At 28.6% G+C, this 14,208-nt stretch overlaps 1 pseudogene; it reads right to left on the reverse strand.

The window, feature by feature from the left end:
* Window positions 1-260: 260 nt before the first annotated feature.
* On the reverse strand, window positions 261-7,215 carry LOC130813578 (GDSL esterase/lipase 5-like; annotated as a pseudogene).
* Window positions 7,216-14,208: the final 6,993 nt, after the last annotated feature.

Consider the following 14,208-nt stretch of genomic DNA (forward strand, 5'->3'; position numbering starts at 1 on the left):
AACCCACCTTTTTGACTGTTTTATTCCTCAACTCGTGTGATATTAACGTATTTCTCCTTTAATATTGCCTCAAGTTGTCCATAATGACGAGGTAGGTTGTGCTGCCTATTTCCACAAGCACTCTTCTTACATTAGTCTTTTTAATAAAGCTATTAATTTGGGATGATATCAAGGAAACTTCTCTGATGCATAAGTCAAATTTGAATTTAAATTTACATAGAAAAATTAAAATAGAAAACTAAACAAAGAGATGATACGACGATACATTAAGATGGACTACAAGATTAACGTAACATTCAAAAAAAAAGCAAAAGAATGATTATTTGTCATCAAATAAGCTGACGATGTTAAAAATAACAAGTTATTAGCCAAACGGGCAAACAAGCCTATATAGAAGTTGATGATAAACAACATACATCAAATTATTTATAAAACATACATATTCCATTTCGATCAAAGCCTGGCTTCAGGGTAAATGAAAGAGGTCTTTGACACCGTATGATCCATAAGACTTAGGATTCCAAAATTCCTCTGCCATTTGGCTGTATGTTTTCTCGGTAGGATGTCCAGAATCCCAAAACACATAATCATCTGCACCGTCGCATAATTCATAGCCTTGGCCTGCTATTCTTCCTCCACAACTAAATGCACCTCTGTACTTGCCTGAGCCGCAGCAGGCTGTTTTACCTTCTTTGTATCCTGTTCATCATCAATATTGTTATGTTGGTCAACATTTTCAGGTTAGGATATATATGTTATATATACTTCAACACGCTCCCTTACAAGAGCCTTTGGGCTTCAAGTGTGGGTGCAACACTTACCTTCCTCATACTTGACAATGAATATTCCACTTTAAATTAAGGGCATTGAGATTCGAACATGTGACCTTTTGTCACGCTGGAATCCAATACTATGTTAAGGAATCAATTTAACTAAAACCTTAAGCAGATGGTTGAAACTTCAGGATATGTTATATACTCTAGCACGCCTCTCACACTTTGGGCTAGATTATATAACATATCTTGGAGCTTCAACCACCAATTTAAACTTCTGATTGAGTTGGTTCCTTAACATGTTTAGGCTAGAGTACATAAGTGTCTTAAGGCCTCAACCATCAACTTAAGCTTTTAATCGGGTTAAATCCTTAACATGATAATCGTTGTTTTTTATCATAAAACAATTATGAACAGTTGGGTCAAACCTCACCGATTTGACTTGACATGTCTATAATAACCGTAAAAGATTAAAAAATTAACACGAAGGAAATTGAAATGCATACCGTATTTTGAAGGATGGTCAATTCTTTGTAGAAGATTGGTATAGAAATCATAGAGTGAGTATTTGAAACCTGGTAGCTGAGATTGTAGTTGTTTAAGAAGGCGAGGAAGTGCTTGGTTGTGTAATATTGCATAAATTGATACTTCTTTCAAGCACTCACCATTTGTACTTGAAATTCTAGCTCCTGGAAAGCAGCCTAATGGTGGGACGTTTAAGAACGCTAACTTTTTACCTCCCGTCTTGTAAATTTCCTGCCAACACAAGTGCACAAGTAACACAATCATCATCATCATATTTACTATATCTTGCTAATAGGAAAGTATGATAGGGTCTCGGAAGAAAAGGAAGACGATAACCCATATCCATAAAAGAAAATGCGGTTAAAAAGTTCCTATAAATAACACAACTAGATAGTATACATATGTTGGGACCAAAAAAGGTCCAAAATATATGTTTGAAATATTTTGTTAAGAAACCAAGTCGATCAAAAGTTTAAACTGATGGTAGAGACTCCAAGATACTCCCTCTGTTTTAACGACTTTGTCCCATTTCATTTAGACATATTTGCCAAGACATATATTAAAGTCCTAATATATCTAATGGTACATAACTAAAAATTATAAAAAGTTGATATTAATAATCCTTGCGTTGAGACGAATCAAACAAAATCTTATTTGACTATATTTTAACTTATAAATTAAGAATAAAATACAAATCAAGAGTAAACTGTAAATAGTGTTAAAAAATCATATGGAACAAAATCATTGGACCAGAGGTAGTATATTATATACTCTAAAACATTGTCTTTTTCGTTCAGTGTCAGAACTTGGCCAAAACAATAGAGGAGACATAAATTTACAATATAAATTTGAGATAAAATAAGTGGTAGAATTTAATTTGTATCCTCGTTAATTATTTGTTTTGAAAATAAAATAAGATAAAAATAAAATTACGTCTTTTAGAAATTATTACTCTTATTTTTTCAAAAATCTTCAATGATATCATTAAGTTTAGAAATATAAATTTTTATTATTTATATGAAATTATACAAGTTTCTTATCTTTTAGTTTGTTATAGAATTATGTTTTCTAAATTAGCTAGAACTGTATAATAAATAGAGATCATGTTTGATAATATATGAAAAAAAAAAGAAGTTATTTCTAAAAACTCACTTTCTATGTTTAACATGGTATCAAGACCCTTAATGTTATTTGTTGATTGTAAAACTCCCAATAATTATCTTTATCACGTTAAAAATAAAAAGACAAACAACAAAAAACCCCTTTTTTTAAATCAATAAAAAATCCTAAGTCTACCTCGAAATACTCAAATTGCTCATCAAATAAAAAGGCATTATTATAGTTCATAGCTCTTTTTATTTTATTGTCACCCCTTATATATTAAACTTTCAAGATTGCCCATGGTTATTTTTCAAACCTTCAATTTCTAACATCTCTCTAGAAACTCTCTCTGAACATTCATTGAACTAAAACAAGCTAAAACCAAAAATCGAATAACAATGGCCTACGAAAATGAGCATCAATATGATTATTGCGGCATCAATATGATTGCGTTAAAATTTAATACATACTCACTCATTTGGCTATAATTTTAAATAGGAAAATCATATAATTGTAATGTTTGCAGCATTAAAACCTAGACTTCAAGAATTTTCCAATGATATATTATATGCTCAATTTTGATAACCGAGCGAGAAATGACGATCGTTTAAGGTTTGTTTGTGCTGAAATTTGATACATGTTCAATCTTTTAAGCATAACATTTTATAGAAATATCACATTGATGCAAGGTTTGCGTCATTAGAAATTAGACTTTCAAGAGCTTTCCAACGACATATTATATGCCCAACCGAACCGCGGTATGGTCGAGCGACATATTATTTGATACATCTAGTCGCGTGCGATCGGACCGCAGTATGGTCGCGTAAAACGCGAGACCGGACCGCGGTATGTTCACGGGCGACTGAATTTTAGAAATCACTGCAAACTTTAAACGGTTGTTATTTCTCGCTCGATTGTCAAATTGGGCATATAATAAGTCGTTGGAAAGCTCTTGAAGTTTAGTTTCTAATGTCGCAAACCTTACATTAATAAAAATTTTCTATAAAAAGTTATGTCCAAAAGATTAAACATATATCAAATTTTAACACAAGCAAAGACTTACACTGAAGCATTCCCTCTATCAACATCGTTGTTTGATATGGCCTCCTTCGATGGGATCTTTAGATTTGGTGTGGCTTTGAAATAGAGATAAGTTTCATACTATTGACTGTATAGATCAAACTAACGCTCGTGATGACGTCATATATCTTTTTATCATCGAAATGATAACAAGATTCCAAACTCTCACCATGAGAGACTTTAAAACCCAATATATAGATAGATCGAATTCAACAAATAAATAGAATAACTCTAAAATATATAGAGAATGGATGTTATTTGTAACCAAACACGAAAAAAATAAAAATAAGAAGATTGGGGCGCAGCATCAACTATAAGATTGATAGTAGCCCAAAAAAAATAATGAAGGCTAAGGTTGTTTTAGAAAAAAAAAAAAAAAAAAAAAAGGAGATAGAGAGGTGGGGAAATAAGTTTCCAAAATTTTCAATGATATCTTTGAGTATAGTTAGTTTAGGATTATGAATTATAATTTTCTTATTTATAGGAAATTATTTGAATTTTTTTATCTTTAGTTTGTTATGAATGTGTTTCCTAAATTAGCTAGGACTCTCTATTATAGATAGAGATCATTGAATGTTAATCAAATATAAAATACATAAGCCATAAAAAAATTGTTTCTAAAACTCGTTTTTTTACATTGCCAATGAGATTGCTCGCTCGTGCTACTTATGTTTTGCCGGTGTTTTCAAAATATTTTATACAAGGCATTCTAGCTAGCTAGTAAATACTTTTTCTACGTCTCTTAAAAAATATATCATTTAACTCTAAAAGTTTTCATATATATTCAAATTAAATAATACTTTTTTAAATGGATAGACAAAATAGACAAAATATACGTTGGATAAAAAAGGAAAAACATACCTTAATTACAGTAGTAAGATTGGCAAGGACCATATCAACATATTTAGACTTTGTATAAGTTGTTAAAAATGTAGAATTAGGGAAAAGGCTAGCGTAGTCGTTGCCGCCAACGTTGAACAAATACACTGCTTTTCAATTTCTTCTTTGTTTCAATGTTTCCAAACTTCTTTTGGAACCAACTCTCCACCTTCTTGTGATTCCTTTCTTGCATAGGGAGGTCAATTACCTGAAAATAACTCCCAAATGTTTAAGGTGATAGTTAGGTGATAGATATTTTGGATGTTTTGCAAATGATTAATAGCTGATTGGATTGATATATTTAACTGGTTGATTTCAAACACTTTGGTGAAACACTAATACTATATAGTTTGACTACTCAATACTCTATTGATACCACAATCAACTAAAAATTTGTATTACACCATTCTATTCTAATTAAATGTTTCATTTGACTTTACACACTTGCCAATATACGATTTTAATCTTAAATATCTCTAATTGTTTTTGGTTAAAAAGTTACAAAAAGTTGAGACTATTAGAATTTACATTAAGACGAATTAGATAAGATTTCACTTAAGTATGTTTATACTTAAAAATTAAGAAAAAATACAAACTAAAATTAGGTCTGTCAAACATATCAGATCGAGTCAAGTTTGGCTTCGTGTCATATATAAACAGGCCGGAAACCCCTTGACCAAAACCAACCCGTTTAGTTATTGGGTCAAAAATCACAACCCTGACCCGATCTACAACAGATCAGATCGACTTGTTATCGACCCATTTAACCCACTAGCTTTTCGTTTTCATTTTATGGTTTTTAAAATTGATTACATCTAATTTTTTAGGCCTTATTTATTTTGTATTTTCTATGAAAAATAAGAAAATATTAAATGAATTAAGTTTAGGTTATAAATCGCAATCAAGTCGATTACTTAAATGAGTTATACAGGTTTGTTTCAGGTTTAAAATTTTGACCTAAACCTAACCCATTTAATAAATTAAGTAGGTCGGATCGACCTGTTTAATTAATTGGGTTAAAAGTCTCAACTCAAACCCACTTGTTTCCCTTGTTTCGGGTTAGTCAGCTTTTGCGAAGCTTTTCAATTGGTAGTTAAAATAGCATCTATCATCTATCATAAAGATAAAAAAAAAAACTTTTCTTTAATAGATTAATAGAAAAATTACCGTGAATAATACAATTTTTAGCTAATTTTCTTATAATAATACTAATTATTGATTAACCATGAACAATACTAACTTAAATTGGTGTTTTCCTAGAAAATCTCTAACATGTTAAAAATCAAACTATAGGTTATTATAAGACAACAAAATTGGTAGATTAGTTAATAAACTAAAGTTGGTATTATTCTAGTAAAATACCCCTTAAGTTAGTATTATTTATGGTTAATCAATAGTTAATATTATTATAGGAAAATTTTCAAAAAATTGTATTATTTATACTAATTTTTCCTAGACTAATTCATAATTTTAGCGATTGGAATTTGGATGCAAAGGGAAAAAAAATAGAAAGTCAAAAAAAGGACACTTACCATGCCTTGGTAAGTCTCGGCAAGAGCACCAGCTCCTATTGACATAATAAAATTGAGTTTTTTCCCGGTTGAAGAAAAGCTGCAATTAGTGGAAGATTTGCATGTTTGGCTAATCATCATTATAACCAAATATCATCAACAAGAAATTTAAGATGAAATGAAAGGTTAATACTAAGATTTTTTTTTTTTGAAATATGTCCCTTTAAATTATTATTTTTTGAACACAAATTTTTTATTACATTCATTAATATAATCATAAAAAACCAAAAAGATGTAGATATAAGTTTTAATAAGTTAAAAACTGACAAGGTTAATTCAAGTAATCAATACGTCAATGAACAGATTCCATTAAAAAATCAAATAGATAATTTTTTTTTGTAATCCCAAAATATTCTATGTATTAAAAATAAGAGCCTTTGATCAAAAGTGTTGCCGTAGTTAATACAAGTCCGCTTAAAATGAAGGATTGATAAAATCTAACATTTTAACTTTATGTCATGTTATCTTCTAATATTATGTCTAAAGATAATTACAAATAAAATTTTAAGCTAATTATAGTCCCACAATATGTTATGGCTTTTTTTCATATTTTTTTGGCGAAAGTAGTAATTGCCAAAAGCCTATAAACTACAACAGACCATCTAAACTAAATTTTGCCTTTATTTTGTAATGTTATCCCCATTTAGAATATTTGAGTTTAACTAAGAAGAGAAAATTTTGATTAACATTTTTGAGACATAAATAAAAGATAAAATATATTCATGTGAGATTTCATTAGATTCGTCTTAATGTATACTCTTTTATTATATATTTTTTATGATGTGTATTTAAAGATATTAAGGCTCAAATTTTACTTTGAAAATTATGCAAAAGGTAAAAAAAGAATAAAAAAACAGAGGGAATACCTCATAACTATAAATTTCGATCAAATCTTTAATTATTTATTTGAGTTTCAAGTAAGAGGACTAGAGGAGGATTAAATTTTGTTCGAGTTAGAGCAAGTATTTTTTTTCGGATAAGATTTTAAATTTGATTCTTATCTAGCCAACTCCTTTACTTGCAATACCATGTAATTAAAAAAAAAATGCTATACCAATAAAATCACCAATTGAAAGGCCATTTGAACATCGTCCAGTAGGATTGTGGAAGAAAGTGATGCCATAACGGTAGAAATTGGCTTTATTTGTAGTGTTTATATAATTGTTGTTTCCTGCATCCATTATTGAATCTCCAAATATAAAAAGACTATTTTTTGCTAAAATTGGAATTAGCCAAAAACCCAAGATAATAGAAATCAAGAAATTAATTTCTACTTGCTTTCTCATTTTTCTTCGCTTAATTTTTCCCCTTCCTTTTAAAGAAATTAACGTGCTTTGAGTTATAAAATTTATTGTTTGATTACAATTAGCAAGTAAAGGCCAAACATGATTCAATATATTTACTTCATGTTGAACATTTAGAGTATATATGGACCTAGATTTGTATATACTACATACTTAGCATAGTAGTGGGACTAAATAAATATATTATAAGTCCAAATTAAATGCCTCAAAGAATTTGATGAATCATTACTTTGTTTCATAAGCTTTGCTTGGTGAAAAAGTTTTGTTTAGTGAAGCACTTTTGTTTCAAAATGAGGTATTGTTTGATGCATAGCTCTATAAATAGAGGTTGCATGCCAAGGAACATTCCATCCCAATTTCATATGATTTATGATTTCTCTCTTAAGAATACTCTTATTCTTGTTCTTCTTTTCATGAGATAATATTGAGAGAGTAATTAACTCTTAATATCATCAAAGTTCATAATTCACTACAACACTTGTATTTACTATTGCAATTTCCTTGTGCTAGGATTTTGTTGTGTAGATTGTATCTCATTGTGAATTTTATTTATCATCCCAAGCACCTTTGTGGGAGAAATATCACAATAGGAAAGTGCATGAACGCCTTCTACTCATATCAAGTTTCCGAGCGACTTCTCTGATTGTCGCAACCTTATTTTCATGGTGTCCATTTGGTGATTTACAAAGCAAGGAGTTCCATTGCCATCCACACAAGAGAAATACAAATCGGTTTGTTTTATTTGTATTTGCATTATATTTCCAATACTACAATCATTCAAACTTTTTATTACTCATAAACCAGCAAAAAAAAGTTTATTATAATTATGAAATTTCAACTAGCTTTTTAATATCCTTTTGATGGAACATGCAAACCTAATCATCAAAATTACACTTTCTTCATTTTCATATATTTCTTCTCAAATAAAATTTATAAATTTTAGTGTCAAATTTTGACTATAATTTTTTATGATTTATATGAAAAAAATATATTCATGTGGGATCTTATACATTAAATTCGTCTTAATAAATCCTTTCTAAATATCAACTTTTTAAAATTTTGAAATAATCAACTAAAATTATTCTACTTTTATATTTACATTGAAATTTGTTAAAAAAAATTAATGGTAAGAACAAATGAAAAAAAAAAAGAGGTGCTAATTTAATCTCCAACTCGATTAGCGCAAATTGCGAATGTGTATGTCAACTGAGTTTGATGTGTTAAATTAAATAAAAGAAGTCAATACCAAATGGAGTATGATAATTTTGTTAATAATAATAATAATAATAATAATAATAATAATAATAATAATAACTAGTTTATTGGACTTTTTCGATTACATTTGATTTTTTCACAATTTTTAAGTATAATTTGAGTTCCAATATTTATAAATATTATATATATATATATATATATATAATCTATAATCTATCTATCTATCTATTCTATACAATATACTCATGAAGAAACGATTAGAACACATGTCGACTTTACAAAAAAGATTTTCTCGCTCTTTTTATTTTCTTATTAGGAAAATATTTTTTTAGCATATCATGTAATATCTTTTTGATTAGATTTATTTGATTGATAAGTTACAGAAGATTTTAAAACTTAACCTTATTTAATTTACTAATTTTTTACCATATACAATCATCTAAAATATATAATATCTTTTAATTACGATGGATAATTATCGAATAACATATTAATAATTTACGTAAATTATTAATTTTCATTAAAATAAATTTGTAATAAAGTAAGAAAAGAAAATAATTTTGAAAGTTTTTCATGGATTATCCTGCATATTACTTACATGGCTATATTAAAAAGACAATTTCTTGTGAGAGACGCTCTCTTTGAAAGATCATTTTTAATTTGATCAGCCAATCAATATCTTTTAGTTTAATTAAGCTTTAATGGGTTGAGGCTGAGAGATGTCTCTCAATAAGACGGTCTCTCAGAAGACCGGCTGTACTAAAAAAACTGCACAAATTAAATAGCTTACACATTAATTATTTAAGTAAATAATAATTAATATTTAATAATTAGTATAGGATATCGGTGAAATAAATTTCAAATGATATTTTATCACCTATGTTTGACAAGTTTATAATACAAAAGCACTTAAATTAAGTTATATGTTAGTTATTATTGTAAAAAATATGTTCTTTAGGCTAAAAACTTATTTTAAGGTTTTATAAAGATATTGAACATTTAAATTATTTTTATATTATTTTTTATGCGTAAAAATTTTTTATTTTTTTATGTAATTACTTATAATTCATATAATTTAGTGCATAAATTTACGTATCTCAATCTAATAGTAATACTTTTACATTTTTGTAAAACAAATTAATTTATAATTTCAACATATTTAAGAAGTTAAGAGTCATTTAATAATTAATCACACATATAAGATTACTAATTTTTTATTTAAATATATAATTCAAAAACAGTACTTGTCATAGGAATCTATCTAGTTAATACTAAAACAAAACACGAATAACATTATTACTTTTTAAAATTACTTACCTGTCACAACTTTAATAAAAGTTTTCCCTCTAAAATTCAATGATGATGTCATTGTTATTATGATGAATATTTATATTTTTGACTTTACTACTTTGTAATTATAACTATAATAGTATTCATATTGATTGATTTTTTAATTTTAGGTTTTATGCTTACTTCTTGCTAGTATGATATCGTTCCTCGCTTACTCCAATTAATACTAAGCTAAAGGTCACTGCTCACTCTGGCATTAAGTATGAGGATCCCTTTAACTATTGCAGTTTAGCTGGTGTTGTGCATATCTTACCTTCATAATCGTGGATTAGCAAGGGTAAAGTGGATAATTATTCAGGATTCTAAATATTTTAAGGTCTAAAAAATATTTGTTCATATACAAAGTTGACATTAACTTGAATTAATTTTAGATATAATTTATATTTTTTCTATATAATTTGAGTTATTGGGGTTCTTTTCAGTTAAAATATAAATAATACAAAACAAAAGAAGTATTATATCATTGATTATGCCTTTAAGTTTTTAGGAATCCTTTTTATCGGTCTAAAAATGAAGGAGATAGCTAGCCTTGCTTAACTTTACATGAGCCGTTATTTCTTATGTGGCTCAACCAGTTTACTTGCATATGCATGACCCACACGATCACCATATGCATGCACTGAAATGTATCATTCGATTAGTCCAACGTATTCTCCACTTTGGCCTTCATCACTCACATTCTTTGGTATCTGATATTGTGACATATACAGTTGTTGATTGCGGTGGTTGCATTGTCCTGACAATTGGCGGTCTGCTTTCGATTATTGTGTGTTCTTAAGAGACAATTTGCTCTCATGGTTATCTAAATGTCAGCCTACTCTATCGCATTCCAGATTTCCGTTGAGGCTGAGTAGATGGGTGACTAATGTAGTTTCTGAATCTTGTTGCATTCCGAATCTACTCTTATAGCTACATTGTCCGATTCGCTACTTTGATGTATTGTGACAACATTAATGCCGTTTATCTTTCTGGTAACCCATTTTAACATCACTGTACCAAACACATTGAAATGGATATTTATTTTGTTTGGGAAGAATTGGCTCATGGTGAAGTTTAGGTACAACGAACATGTATCGTATTAGATTACAAATATTTTTACCAAGGGTTTGTCCAGGGTTTTGTTTGATGGTTTTTATAATAGTCTCAACTTTCGAAATCCTACCGCTTCGACTGCATAAATGTGTTAAGAATAATCAAATATTAGTTGGTTGACTTATTGTTTTCCTAGTTCGCGTCCTTAAGTTTAGCAAGGATCTTTGTCATACTTTGTATATATTAGCATAAATAGTAATGAGAAGCTCAAGGGATTCAATTCTTTAAACAGCTCAAGGTATGATCTTAAGAGGCCCGTATCTTTAAGTCCCAACCCATATATAAAAAACTTATTCAAAATAATTTTTTAATGTTAGTTTTATTCAACATGATAATACAAATTGTCAAACTTTATTTTGTGACTAACTAACTTGCTCGTATCTCACTTATATATTTTTTTAAAGTCGTTTATATTCTAGTTTCTCTAATTATTGTAAATATATGAGAAATCCATTTAATTCTCCAATTTATTATTATTGATAATCAAATTTTTATTGTTTAAAAGGTTGAGTAAAATCTACACTCATATACATAAGACACACAATGTAAAAATTATGCTTAAGACCTTAAAAATGACCAAGAAGACTCTAAGAGAGGATTTGGTATCTCCTTTTTTATAACATATTCCAACATTTGACACTCCCCTCTCTAACATTGTTTCCTATCATATCTCCAAGTCTTTCAAAGCTTATTCCCAACTAAGCAATATCAATTTGTTATGAAATCTAATAATGTCTGTTATGAATGGTAGTATACTAATGTGATTATAAATGATAGTATACTAATGTGTGACTTGAGTGCACATTAAAGGGTTGAATTCATGTGTGTGACTCTTGAGTTGTGGAATCCAAAAGGGTGTAATAAGGTGAAGAGTATTCATGGGAATTATTGGTGTTAATGAAGATTAAGGTGAAGAGTCTCATGTGTGTGACTCTTGAGATAATGCCTTTTCAAGTTCTTAGAGTTATTTCATAGTATTCATTACCCTAAATTAACTATGTATTTATGTGAGCCATTCATCTTCAAGTACCTAGCACTATAAATAGGGCTCTCATACCCACACTTCATGTATGCAAAACACATCAAACACAACCCTTAAGCCAAACACATAGCCTATTGTTGTTATCTCTATCTCAATTGTAATTCTTCATATTGAAGTATTGTTTGTATTCATTTGATATAATATAAACATAAACTACACACCACGGAGGACGTAGCCATCATTGGGTGAACCTCCTTAAATCTTTGTGTCCTTGTTTGTTACTTTGTCAAACTTAATTTTGCTCATTGTTGTTTGTTCTTAACATCGTAAGTAATTGGCGATCGTTTTCAATGTCCATCTATATTTTATTTGAAAATATAAATTTAACTCAAATTTAATATTTAACAAATATAAAATTTTAAATTTAAATTTGAGTCAAATCTACAATTGTTAACAAAATAATTAAAGATGGGGAATTGAGAATGACCTTCTAAACTTTGTCATTCTCAAATTCTACATTAATGATTTCATATTAATGATTTCATAATTGAAATCTAAAATTTGAAATAAAATGCTTGTTTTCAAACACAACTTTAACATTTATTTGATGTATTATAATGGAGTTTCTTGGGATAAAGAGAGAAAAAACTCTGCTTTAATTATCATTAGTACTCTATAGCTATAAGAATGTGTTGAAAACGCATGTTTTCGTTACATTGATTATATTTATACCAAACAAAATTTAACAATAATGATTAATATTGCCCTTTCTCCTTTTTAATTATCTAGTTTTCCTTATATTTACATCCGTTATACCAAACACTCCCTAAAGTATGAGATCTTTGGATGATGGCAACCAACAAGTATTTATTTTATAAATAAATAAATGGGGCTCTAACCAAATTGGCATAGTTGAAAGCTAAAATAACACCCTTCAAATGGGGAAAATTATCATAAATATGGCCACTAGCATAATGGTGCCAAAAATAAAGGGGCCCACATTTAACCAAATAGGAGTATAACTATAAAATAACTACTAATATAAGGCTTCAAATAATTTAAGCGTTACGTTTTACTGTTCATTGCAAGTTGCAGCTCAAAGTTTGAGAGGTTTGTGCTTATTTAACCAGGCAAAGTAACGTGTACCCAACATCATTAACGCTGCATATCATGATTCCATTATTGTACTTCGTCACAACTATAAGCAATGTAGTATTATTAGTATACTAAACGCCTAACATAAATCCTACTTTCTTTAATATTAATATTAATATTTATTTATCGAATATGTCACCATTAATAGCAAGTATATCAGAATAAGAAAAAAAATAAAAAAATAATTTCTATATCCCTTTGAAATAGAGGTGCGGTATGCTTTTTTCATATGCTATACACGTATTTTTCTAAAACCTTTTACCAAATATCAACTCACTACACGTATCTCATGGCTAATAAAATTTTAAAACTCACATGAACATGTGCTTATCTGAGTATATATTTACACTTATTTTTATTCACTATAACCAATTAGGTATACTCATCATGGATAGTAGTATAAAATTGACAATTGAAGAGTTCTATTATGGCCATAGAAAAATTGATCGTGTACCAAACATCTTTATCATTACTTTACTCATTATAAATGTTAAATTGTACTTATTATAATTGACCATGGAAAAATTATGTTACTTCTATGACCATTGAAATACTTGTACCCCTAAAATTGACCATGGAAGAAACATTGCATAATATCTTTGGTTTACTTTAAAAGACATTAGGTCTTAAAAGACAAATCAAAATAAGATGAGATATAATGACACATTCTAAGCTATAACTATATGACTTTTTGTTTAGAGTTACAATTGTACAACTAGTAGTGGGAGGCTATGATATGTTCACGTTTCATACTAGAGTTAATGTTTAAAGCCTCTTTTAATCTTCATAACTTGTTTATTTATAATTTTTCTCGAGTTGATGATCTCATTAATTTCAATCTTTATATCTCCTTTGATAAGGATATGACACGCACACCGCACACGCCTCTCTTTCATCCTTACTCAAACTCAGATTATAACTTCTATAAAAGGAATATATTAGGTATAATGATAGAAAAACCAATAAAACACATCTTAAACAAAAGAATTTCATCTCATATCAAATAGATAGTGCCAAAGGACCAAAATAAGCTATCTTTTGAGAAGAACAAATTAACAAATTTTGGTTGAGGCAACCCACATATTAGGGCACCAAAATTTTACCAAATTACATTACCCAAGCTCAAAACATTATTAAACACACACGTACACAACCAAAGTTGGTAGGGAAGGAGATGATCA

Source organism: Amaranthus tricolor, chromosome 5 (genome assembly GCF_026212465.1).
Source record: "Amaranthus tricolor cultivar Red isolate AtriRed21 chromosome 5, ASM2621246v1, whole genome shotgun sequence".
Taxonomy (NCBI): domain Eukaryota; kingdom Viridiplantae; phylum Streptophyta; class Magnoliopsida; order Caryophyllales; family Amaranthaceae; genus Amaranthus; species Amaranthus tricolor.